This window comes from Ornithorhynchus anatinus, chromosome 1 (genome assembly GCF_004115215.2).
Source record: "Ornithorhynchus anatinus isolate Pmale09 chromosome 1, mOrnAna1.pri.v4, whole genome shotgun sequence".
Taxonomy (NCBI): domain Eukaryota; kingdom Metazoa; phylum Chordata; class Mammalia; order Monotremata; family Ornithorhynchidae; genus Ornithorhynchus; species Ornithorhynchus anatinus.
In genome coordinates this window covers 102240589-102252616 of record NC_041728.1, presented here as the reverse complement: position 1 = coordinate 102252616, position 12028 = coordinate 102240589, and the positions used below count along the sequence as shown (strand labels likewise).

General features: G+C 43.5%; 1 non-coding gene across 1 annotated transcript; it reads right to left on the bottom strand.

The window, feature by feature from the left end:
• Positions 1-2621: 2621 nt before the first annotated feature.
• Positions 2622-2759, bottom strand: LOC114817237. The gene has a single exon (XR_003765085.1). It is a non-coding gene; the product is annotated as a small nucleolar RNA SNORA7 (small nucleolar RNA).
• Positions 2760-12028: the final 9269 nt, after the last annotated feature.

Below are 12028 nucleotides of genomic sequence, written 5' to 3'. Positions count from 1 at the left end.
ATTCTCCAACAAAACTGGACCTGGAAATAATCTGGTCAAAGAGTTTGTTTGTTTTGTTCTAACAGAAACCAAAAGAGACTGTAATAATAATAATATCAATTATTGTGGTATTTAAGTGCTTGCTATGTGCCAGGCACTATTTGGATAGATGCAAGATAAACAGGTCAGTCTCACTCCTTTTCCCAGATGTGGCTCATGGTCTAAGTAGGCGGAAAAACAGAAATTGAATCCCCATTTGCCAGATGAGGAAACTGAGGCACAGAGGAGTGAAGTGTCTTCTCCAAGGTTACACAGCAGGTAAGTGGCAGAGCTGAGATTAGAACCCAAGTCCTCTGACTACCATGCTGGTACTAAGCCCAATAGGCCACACTGTTCCTCACCTCTAATCTATTTAATAAGCGTCAACATACTCATTTTCAAAGAGTTTTTAACATCATCTCAAGGAGGACCTTCTGGATATTCCTACACAACTTAAGTTCTAGCATTCAAATGTCAAGATTGAAATTTCAAATTTCAAGAGAAGGAGCATGGCCTGGCAGAAAGCAGAAAGTCCTGGAAGTCAGAGAACCTGATTTCTAATCTCAACTCTGCCCCTTACCTGCTGAGTGATGTTGGGCAAGTTGCTTAACCTCTCTCTGCCTCAGTTGTCTCATCTATAAAATGGGGATTAAAACTGTAAGCCAGACATGGACTAAATCCAACCTGATTAGTTTGCATCTCCCTCAGCACTTAGTACAGTGCCTAGCACGTAGTAAGAGCTTAGCAAATACTGTTAAAAAAAATCATCAAAACATGGTGAAGACCTTCCAGTCTAGGAACACTTGTATGGGCTAGAGGTCAGCATGTCATTCTGTGGTAATAATAATAATAATAATAATAATGTTGGTATTTGTTAAGCGCTTACTATGTGCCGAGCACTGTTCTAAGCGCTGGGGTAAACACAGGGGAATCAGGTTGTCCCACGTGGGGCTCACAGTCTTAATCCCCATTTTACAGATGAGGGAACTGAGGCACAGAGAAGTTAAGTGACTTGCCCACAGTCACACAGCTGACAAGTGGCAGAGCTGGGATTCGAACTCATGAGCCCTGACTCCAAAGCCCGTGCTCTTTCCACTGCGCCACGCTGCTTCATAATAACATAATAATAATAATAATAATTATTATGGTACTTGTTGAGCATTTACTATGTGCTGTGCACTGTTCTAAGTGTTGGGGTAGGCACAAGTGAATCAATTTGGACACAGTCCCTGTCCCATATGAGGTCCACACTCTTAATCCCCATTTTATAAATGAGGTAACTGAAGCCCAGAGAACTTAAGTGACTTGCCCAAGATCACACGGCAGACAAGTGAAAGAATTGGGATTAGAACCCAGGTCCTTCTGACTCCCAGGCCCGTGTTCTGCTGAAAGAAGGGTTGGAGAGAAAGGGGAAGGACCAGGAGGAGGGCCGCTTTTTGGACTCCCAGATAGAACTGTGGCTTCATCCAATCAGACCTTGCGTTTTCTAGTTGGCAGTGCCACGGCCGTAACTTTGGAGACCCAGCCATCATGCCAGGCTCTCACTGTGATGCTCTCTTCAACTGAAGGCAGGGAATGATAGTGGAGAGCTGTGGGCAGGCCATGCCTGCTAGTGTTGTTCTCCAGAGCAACCACTGCCAAACCTAAATGGTACCATTGTCCTGAAAGTGCAGCCAGAAGTGGGCATTGGTTCTCGCCCCTGCCAGACACAGGCCTGCCCAGTCTAAATGACTTCTGATGCCTCTCCCCAGTGACATGGCCCATTTGACCCTCAAGGGCTTTGGAAGCAAAAAGCCAAGGTAACTCCTCAAGAGCAATTATTACACCACTGAGGAACCAACCTATTCATTCATTCATTCAATAGTATTTATTGAGTGCTTACTATGTGAAGAGCACTGTACTAAGCGCTTGGAATGAACAAATCTGTAACAGATAGAGACAGTCCCTGCCCTTTGATGGGCTTACAGTCTAATCGGGGGAGACAGACAGACAAACCTAGCAAACCTTCACCGAAAAGCCATAGAACCAGGAAATGATGGGCCCCCTTACTTGTGTCAGCCCAACACCCAACTCTTGACAGTTGTGTACTTTTTTTCTAACCTCAGCATTCAGGAGTATGGGCGTGTTTTTATTTACTTCCTTGGTCCAGTAATTTATTTATTCAGCTGCTTTGTCTTGATGTGTTTATACTGTTTTCTTATTCTCCCTCTAGCCTTATTATTTGTCAGTGACCTTTGTCAGTCTCTCTGCATTAAATTCAAGCTCCTTAAGAGCGGGGAATGTGTGCCTTCCTATTATGATACTCTTCCAAATGCCTTGTACAGTGCCTTCTAGTAGTACTTCTAGTACATCCAGTACTAGATTTTACTTTTACTTGTCTGGCCTTATGCCGTCAAGTCGTTTCCAACCCAGAGCAACACCACAGACACATCTCTCCCAGAACGCCCCGCTCTCCATCTGCAATCGTTCTGGTAGTGGATCCAGAGAGTTTTTTTGATAAAAATCCGCAAGTGGCTTACCATTGCCGCCTTCCATGCAGTAAACTCGAGTCTCCGCCCTCGACTCTCTCCCATGCCGCTGCGGCCCAGCCCGGGTAAGTTTTGACGAATAGCAGATTGCCTTCTACTTGCTAGCCACTGGCCAAGCTAGAAATGGAATGGATGGGCCTCTGCTAGACTCTCCCTCTCATAGCCAAGACTGGTAGAGTACTGGAAACTCTCCAGGTGCAACCCTGAGAGGACTACTACTAATTACTATTACCACTACAGCAACTCAGCGCTTGGGTGATGTGGAGTGCTGGAGAATCAGTATCAGCTGGAGGAGATATAGGGAGGGAAGATGATGAGCCAGAGAAATCCTCTTAGAGGAGATTGGGAGAGTTGTGGTCTGGTGGGTGTAAAGAGGGAGGGAGCAGAGCAGTGATTTTAGTCAAAGTCCCAGCCCACAGCCCCACAACACTTATTTACCTATCCCTAATTTATTTCTTTATAGTAATGTCTGTCTCCCCGTCTAGACTGTAAACTCATTGTGCACAGGGAATGTGCCCATTATAGCGTTGTTTGTACTTTCATTCATTCATTCAATCGTATTTATTGAGCACTTATTGTGTGCAGAGCACTGTACTATGCACTTGGAAAGTACAATTTGACAATAAATAGAGATAATCCCTACCCAACATGGGCTCACAGTCCCCCGAGGGCTTAGTACAATACCCTGGAACCAGTAAGCACTCAATAAATATAATTGATTGGTTGATTGATTGAGCCTAATAGAGCAAATGGCAGTGGCAAGAAAAGTCACCTGTGAAAGAACTGCTCTTCCTCCAAGGAAACATGCTTATCACCCTTGGAATGAGCACCATCATGGGAGTCAGAAGACATGCGATCTAATCTTAGCTCTGCCATGTGTCTGCTGTGTGACCTTGGGCAAACCACTTAACTTCTCTGAGCCTCAGTTTCCTCATCTGTAAAATGGGGGTTCAACACCTATTCTCCCTCCCCCTTAGACTGCAAGTTCCAGACCATACCTGACCCAATTATCTTGTATCTTCTCCAGAGCTCAGAGTAAGAACTAAACAAATATCACAATTATTATTATCTTTGTTATTATCATTGCCCATTGTCACCTCCTGCTGCACTTTTAAGAGCAATAATAGATTTATTAAGCAATTCTTATGTGCCAAGCACTGTTCTAAACACTGGGATAGATAAGAGTTAATCAGATTGGACACAGTCCCTGTCCCGTATAGGCTCACAGTCTAGGAGGGGATAGGATTGAATTCTGATTTTACAGATGAGGTATCTTCAGAGTTAAGTGACTTGCCCAAGGTCACAGAGCAGTCAAGTGGCAGGACCCTCTGACTCCCAAGCCCGTGCTCTTTCCACTAGGCCATGCTGCTTCTCTAGGACACACTGCTATATGATATGAAATAGGTTTGATATGAAATCCTGGGCCTCTCCCTCCCTCTCCCACAACCCCTTCACCCAAGATGAAAATGATGAATTCCCTACCCAGGCCTGCAGCCTTGGTGGTCAAAACAGATGCCACACCCTGTTGAGGATTCTAAATGAATGTTAAGTAATAATAACAATACTAATAAGGATAACATTTTCAGATACTCCTGACCTCCTGAAGGCATCATAAGATAAAACTGAAAATAGAAATTTCACTGAAAGGATTAAAGTTAGCAGGCTTTTAGTATTTTAAATGTATGTCTCAACCTCAGTGTTTTAGCCAAAATATCTCATCAGAAACTCAGTTTTCCCAAAATGGAAACAAGCTATAAAAACTTATTCCAGGCTGAAACTAGGAATATAAAGTCAGAAGCGATGAAGTCATTATGGTTTACTAGATTAAAAACACTCCGTCTCAATAACAACTCATCCTGCACAGAGAAACAGCTCCAGTCTATCAGAGTAAATATTTTATGTGCCAAAATATGGTGAATACCCAGGCTGTCCCAAATTATGTGTTTAATTAGATGCATTTCATCAGCTGCCTTTATAACTGGGGTAATTCTTCTATATAGCATTTTTTCTTAAAAAAAAACACAGGAAGCTCACTGACAAAAACAATTGCATTTTGGAAATGGAGTTATTATAGCATCCAAAAGATTCCCCCAAATTTAAAATGAAACTGCGTTCTCTGGTTTTACTTCTTCATCACAATGAAATAAGGAACATTTATCCCAACTCTCTCTACTGGGGAAAAGGGAATGAAAGTAGGATGAAAGATACATGTGCCATTCAGTGGGGTTGTTGGTGCAATTCAAATGATATTCTCTTTCCTGCTATGCGCTCCTTCCCCTCCCCTCCTTCCCCTTTTCTCCCTAACGCCCCAGAAGAAAACAAAACACTAAAACAGAGTAGGTCTAAAGTGCTTTATTCTTTAGGAAATAAAATCAGTGCTCAGAAAGGGCAGTGTTTTAGTCAGATGGTCTTCCAATACAGGTATTCTTCTAAACAGATATGTGCATCCTCTTTATTTGAGGTTTCGCCCAGGTGTTTTTTGTTTGTTTTCAGGGAGATTTTTGGGTACTTGTTAAGTGTTTACTATGACTTAGGCACTCTATCAGCCCCGGGGTGGATACAAGATAATCAGGTTCTTGACTCTATTTATTGCCATTGTTCTTGTACGTCTGTCTCCCCCGATTAGACTGTAAGCCCATCAAACGGCAGGGACTGTCTCTATCTGTTGCCGACTTGTTCATTCCAAGCGCTTAATACAGTGCTCTGCACATAGTAAGTGCTCAATAAATACTATTGAATGAATGAATGAAAGGTTGGACAGAGTCACTGCCCTCCATGGGTTCACACCTAGTGTCTCCAGACATCTTCCCCCCTTTCCCTCTGCTCCTCCCCCTCTCCCGTCCCATCCCCTCAGCACTGTACTCGTCCGCTCAACTGTATATATCTTCATTACCCTATTTATTTTGTTAATGAGATGTACATCACCTTGATTCTATTTATTTGCTATTGTTTTAATGAGATGTTCTTCCCTTTGATTCTATTTATTGCCATTGTTCTTGTCTCTCTGTCTCCCCCGATTAGACTGTAAACCCGTTTTTGGGCAGGGACTATCTCTGTTACCGATTTGTACATTCCAAACTCTGCACATAGTAAGCGTTCAATAAATACTATTGAATGAATGAATCTTCAGGATGGTGAGACTGTAAATTTGTTGGGGACAGGGAATATATCTGATTATTGTTACTTTGTACTCTCCCAAACCCTTAGTAACTTGCTTTGCAAACCTGTCAGCACTACATTCAACCACTCTGAGAGCATTGAATAGAACCTGAATGGACTCATATCTGAAGGAACATAACAAAGAGGATCCCATAGATGACACACCCAAAATGCTGATGATTCTGGGTGTGGTTGTGTGTATATAAAGGCATATCTCTATTCCCATATACTCACATGTAATTGGCCACTTCATGTTCGTAATGATAATAATGGTGGTATTTGTTAAGTGCTTACTATGTGCAGAGCACTGTTCTAAGCACTGGGGTAGATACAGGGAGATCAGGTTGTCCCACGTGAGGCTCACAATCTCAATCCCCATTTTACAGTTGAGGTCACTGAGGCATAGAGAAGTTAAGTGACTTACCCACAGTCACACAGCTGGCAAGTGGCAGAGTCAGGATTTGAACCCATGACCTCTGCCCTCTGCCCCCCAAGCCCGGGCTCTTTCCACTGAGCCACGCTGCTTCTCTGTCTGCAGTCTCATTCATGCCTGCCATCTACCTGTGACACATGCCAAGAGCTATGTGAGGGCAAGTCCTCTCAAGAAAAAGATCCAGGAGCAACATGGCTTAGTAACAACAGCCTGGGAATCAGAGGACCTGGGTTCTAATCCTGAATCTGCTGCCACCTGCCTGTTGTGTGACATTAGGCAAGGCATTCCCCTTCTTTAGGTCTCAGTTTCCTCATCCGTAAAATGGAGATTCAGTGCCTTTTCTCCCTCCTATTTAGACTGTGAGCCTGAAGAGGGACAATATCTTATCTCACCTTGGCTTCACGGACTCCGTCCTCTCCTGGTTCTCCTCTTACCTCTCTGGCCGGTCATTCTCGGTCTCCTTCGCTGGAGCCTCTTCCCCCTCCCATCCTTTAACTGTTGGAGTTCCTCAAGGGTCAGTTCTCAGCCCTCTTCTGTTCTCCATTTACACTCACTCCCTCGGTGAACTCATTCGCTCTTATGGCTTTGACTACCATCTCTACGCAGATGACATGCAGATCTACATCTCCGCCCCTGTCCTCTTCCCCTCCCTTCGGGCTCGCATCTCCTCCTGCCTCCAGGATGTCTCCACCTGGATGTCGGCCCGCCACCTAAAACTCAACATGAGCAAGACTGAGCTCCTCATCTTCCCTCCCAAACCCAGTCCTCTCCCAGACTTCTCTATCACCGTGGATGGCACGACCATCCTTCCCGTCTCTCGGGCCCCCGATCTCGGTGTCATCCTTGACTCGTCTCTCTCGTCACCCCACACATCCTATCCGTTACCAAGACCTGCCGGTTTCACCTTTACAATATCGCCAAGATCCGCCCTTTCCTCTCCATCCAAACGGCTACCCTACTGCTACAGGCTCTCGTTATATCCCGGCTAGACTACTGTGTCAGCCTTCTCTCTGACCTCCCTTCTTCCTCTCTCGCCCCGCTCCAGTCTATTCTTCACTCCGCTGCCCGGCTCATCTTCCTGCAGAAATGATCTGGGCCTGTCACTCCCCTTCTTAAACAACTCCAGTGGTTGCCTATCAACCTCCGCTCCAAACAAAAACTCCTCACTCTAGGCTTCGAGGCTCTACATCACCTTGCCCCTTCCTACCTCTCCCTTCTCTCTTTCTACCACCCACCCCGCACTCTCCGCTCCTCTGCCACCCACCTCCTCACCGTCCCTCGGTCTCACCTATCCCGCCATCGACCCCTGGGCCACGTCCTCCCGCGGTCCTGGAACGCCCTCCCTCCTCACCTCCGCCAAACTGATTCTCTTTCCCTCGTCAAAACCCTACTTAAAACTCATCTTCTCCAAGAGGCCTTCCCAGACTGAGCTCCCTTCTCCCTCTACTCCCTCTACCACCCCCCCTTCACCTCTCCGCAGCTAAACCCTCTTTTCCCCCTTTCTCTCTGCTCCTCCACCTCTCCCTTCCCCTCCCCACAGCACTGTACTCATCCGCTCAACTGTATATATTTCCATTACCCTATTTATTTTGTTAATGAATTGTACATCGCCTTGATTCTATTTAGTTGCCATTGTTTTTACGAGATGTTCTTCTCCTCAACTCTATTGCCATTGTTCTTGTCTGTCCATCTCCCCCGATTAGACTGTAAGCCCATCAAATGGCAGGGACTGTCTCTATCTGTTGCCGACCTGTTCATCCCAAGTGCTTAGTACAGTGCTCTGCACATAGTAAGCGCTCAATAAATACTATTGAATGAATGAATGAATGAATGAATGAATGAATTATGTCTGACCTGACTATTTTATATCTACTCCAGCACTCAGTAAGTACTTGGAACAGAGTAAGCAAATGCTTCACCATTCCACCATCATTATTAGGAGGGCACAGAAAAGGAAGGTACCATCATAGGGTTTCCTAGTCCAACCGAGTTTAGAGGCAGGAGACTTCCGGAAGCCTCCCAGGGCATCTTATCCAGGGCTTCCCAACTGGTGGGTTGTGGTAGATCACAGTGCCACAACCAGCTCTCTGACAAGCCACATAAATTTGCCACTTTTCTCCCAAATGCCACAGTTTGATATCGATCAATCACTTCACCACTGTCAAGCTGTCTTACAAGAAAGAAAAGTCACTCCCCAACTGGAACGCTGGCTCTCCATAATAATAATAATAATGTTGGTATTTGTTAAGCGCTTACTATGTGCTGAGCACTGTTCTAAGCACTGGGGTAGACATAGGGGAATCAGGTTGTCCCACGTGGGGCTCACAGTCTTAATCTCCATTTTACAGATGAGGGAACTGAGGCGCAGAGAAGTGAAGTGACTTGCCCACAGTCACACAGCCGACAAGTGGCAGAGCTGGGATTCGAACCCATGAGCCCTGACTCCAAAGCCCGTGCTCTTTCCACTGAGCCACGCTGCTTCCACAGACCTTGGTGTCCTTCATGAAGTAACTAAAATCAGTGCAGCAAAAAGGAACCAAGCTCAGATCTCTCTGAGGGAACAAGCCAGCCCAAGCTTAAATCCCAGGACCAGCATTTGGGGAACTCGCCCCTGGGGTAGACACCTGGGGCTGGCTGTGGAGAGTCAACCCACCACTGGCAAAGAGATGAAATTCAATAATTGAGGCAGAAATCCAATGTGACTGTGGTGGCGGACAACTGGATTGTTTTACTGGCACACATACACAAACATACACACACACACAAACACACATCTCTTTCTCATTTCGACACTGCTTAAAATTTCATGAAGCTCATTTTGTAAGCCCCATAACAACTAACAAAGAAACTGAATGACTGTTTTTGATACAACATTTGATGTATCAGTCCTAGAGTCTGAAAAAGACACATGGCTATTATCTCCGTTATCCAGCATCACTTCCTGTTGCCTGGTTGATTTTAATTTCCTTTAACTTACTGTGTTGATGGTCCAATAGTATGCCATAAAAGAAGGAATTTAATCATAATGGATGGGTTCTTCTGAGAATAAAGGATTCCCATTGGCATCAGCGGGCATATCAAAAGATTGGGACTAAAAAAACCTTGAAAGTTGACATCAAACTTTTCCTGAAGTGACCATTTTCAGGTCTAATTGTCATAAAATGTGACTGTTACAGATTGAAGGCAGAACAGACATCCTCAATGGGTTGTTATTAACACTAAATAACTGGGTAAGCTCTTCAATCAATCAATCAATGATATTTATTGAGTGCTTACTATGGGAGAGTACATTACAACAGAATTAGCAGAGACATCCCCTCTCAGGACCACACCTGGAGAGTTTTCAGTACTCTATCAGTCTCAACTAAGGGATGGAGAGTCGAGCAGACACCTGTCCATTCCATTCCTAGCTTGTGCAGTGGCTAGCAAACAGAAGGCCATCTTTTACAAGTCAAAACTCAACTATGCTGGGCAGCAGCGGCATGGGAGAGAGTCGAGGGCAGAGACTCAAGTTCATTGAGGGGAAGGAGGCAATGGTAAATCACTTCTGGATTTTTACCAAGAAAACTCTATGGCTCCACTACCAGAACGATTGCAGATGGAAGTGGTGCGTTCTGGGAGAGATCTGTCTGGTGGTGTCGCTATGGTTCGGAGACGACTCAACAGCAAAGGACAAGACAAGCAGATACATTCCCTGCCCATAACAAGGTTACAGTCTAGAGGGGGAAACAGACACTAATATAAATAAAGAAGAAATTTATAATACATAATTTTAAACCATCTTCTAACTAGAACATGGGAATAAGAGTCAGGAGACCCACAATCGAATTCCAGTTCCACCACTGGAGTTCGACCTCAGGAAAGTCACCCTCTCTGAGCCTCAGTTTCTTCACCTGAAAAATGGGAAGCTCATGAAGCTATGTCCAATAGCCTAGCCTTATATCTCCCCTAGTGCTTAGCACATAATTATTCTGTTGTCGATTTGTACATTCCAAGCGCTTAGTACAGTGCTCTGCACATAGTAAGTGCTCAATAAATATTATTAAATGAATGAATTAATGAATTATTAATATTGTTACGTGTCGTCAAGTCGTTTCCAATTCAGAGAGACTCCATGGATGAATTTTCTCCAGAATGTCCCGTCTTCTGCCAAAATCCGTAATCTTTCCAACAGTTCTTTGGTTCCACCCTGAGAAGCAGCATGTTTAGTGGCAAGAGCATGGGCTTGGGAGTCAGAGGATGTGGGTTCTAATCCCGACTCTGCCATTTGTCTGCTGTGTGACCTTGGGCAAGCCACTTAACTTCTCTGTGCCTCAGAGTTCTCTGTGTAACTACCTTATCTGTAAAATGGGGATTAAGACTGTAAGCCCCACATGGGACAACCTGCTTACTTTGTATCCACCCCAGCGCTTAGAACAGTGCTTGGCACATAGTAAGCACTTAACAAATACCAAAATTATTATTATTATTATCATTGTTATGGTCTCTATCCACCTATCTGCCTCTTCAACGTTTTCCCTGGGCTTTTCCTAGCATTAATGTCTTCTCCAAAGAATTAGTCATAGAATTGATTACGTGTCCAAAATACACTAATCTAAATTGAGTGATCTGGCCTTCCAAAGACCACTTTGGTTTAATTTGCTCCAAAATCCACATAAGCACATAATAAGACCTTAATAAGTGCTACAAATGAACAAAAATTTAATTTAAAAACATCTCAGGAACAAATAAATCTGTTTATTCCCATAGGCCCCCAAATTTTCTCAAAATATTTTCCTCAAAAGTACTCAATTTTTTTCAGAGATATGAGTTGAGTAACAATCTATATCTCATAGCCCATACCAAACCACAGGTTGGGTAAAAGATGGGTGGTCTTTCATTTTTTTCCCTTCTTCCCATGGACAGAAATTTTCCCAGCATGGCAGTAATAGTTTTTGAACTTTGTCTGCTTGCCTTAATTTTGTCCAGAGCTTGTTGCTTCATTTCATACCATTATAACTGACATATGTCAATACAAATTTACAGTAAAATGTCTGCATTTAACAGAATCCTTTACATTCTTGCTACTCATTATTTTCTTATATCAAACAATATAAAGTGCAAAACCACAAAATATTATTTAAAAGAATCATTCAGGCCTGAAACTGGAGGCTGTGAATCATAGTATCACCATATCTTGACCAATACCATGTGCATGTCCCAAACAGTTTATTCCCAAACTGAAACTACTTTTGCCAACTTGTGAATCATGTTATATACAGAACATAATGAAAACATGTTGTAGTAGAAATTACTGTATTGGAGATTCAGTTGGAATGTTTTCATTTGTGCCTGCATTTTGTATTTACTATGCCTGTAGTTAATTGACGTATTGTTTTAAATGCCTTTTTGTAATTTGCAATTTATTTCGGTTTTTCCTTCTTAAGTGATTTCCTAAATGTTTTTATTTGCATTTCAAAAATATCAGTTAGGATTCTTCCTCCTCACAAATGCTTTATGGACATTTAATTTCATAGCATCTCTGGCATTGGACTGTGGCTACAGGGTGAGTGGGATTTAGTTTTGCTGATTGTCATTATTGTTTTTAGAACTGAGGATGAGGAATAAGGTTGAAATCAGTGAAAGAAAAGAATTTGGATAGCACAGTGCAATAATTCCCAAGACCTTCTTTTAGCAAATAGGCATCTGTTGAACTATTGCTTTAATGGAAAATGAGGTGATGTATTCCAGTTATCCCCACCAAACTCCCTAATCTTCTCTTATACATATTCAGAATTCATGAAATTTTCTGTAAATTAAAGACTATGATTTAGGGCCTGAAGCTGTTTTTATCATGGCATCTTTCCTAGGGTCTCCCCTTCTCCTCAAGAACCTCCAGTGGTTGTCCATC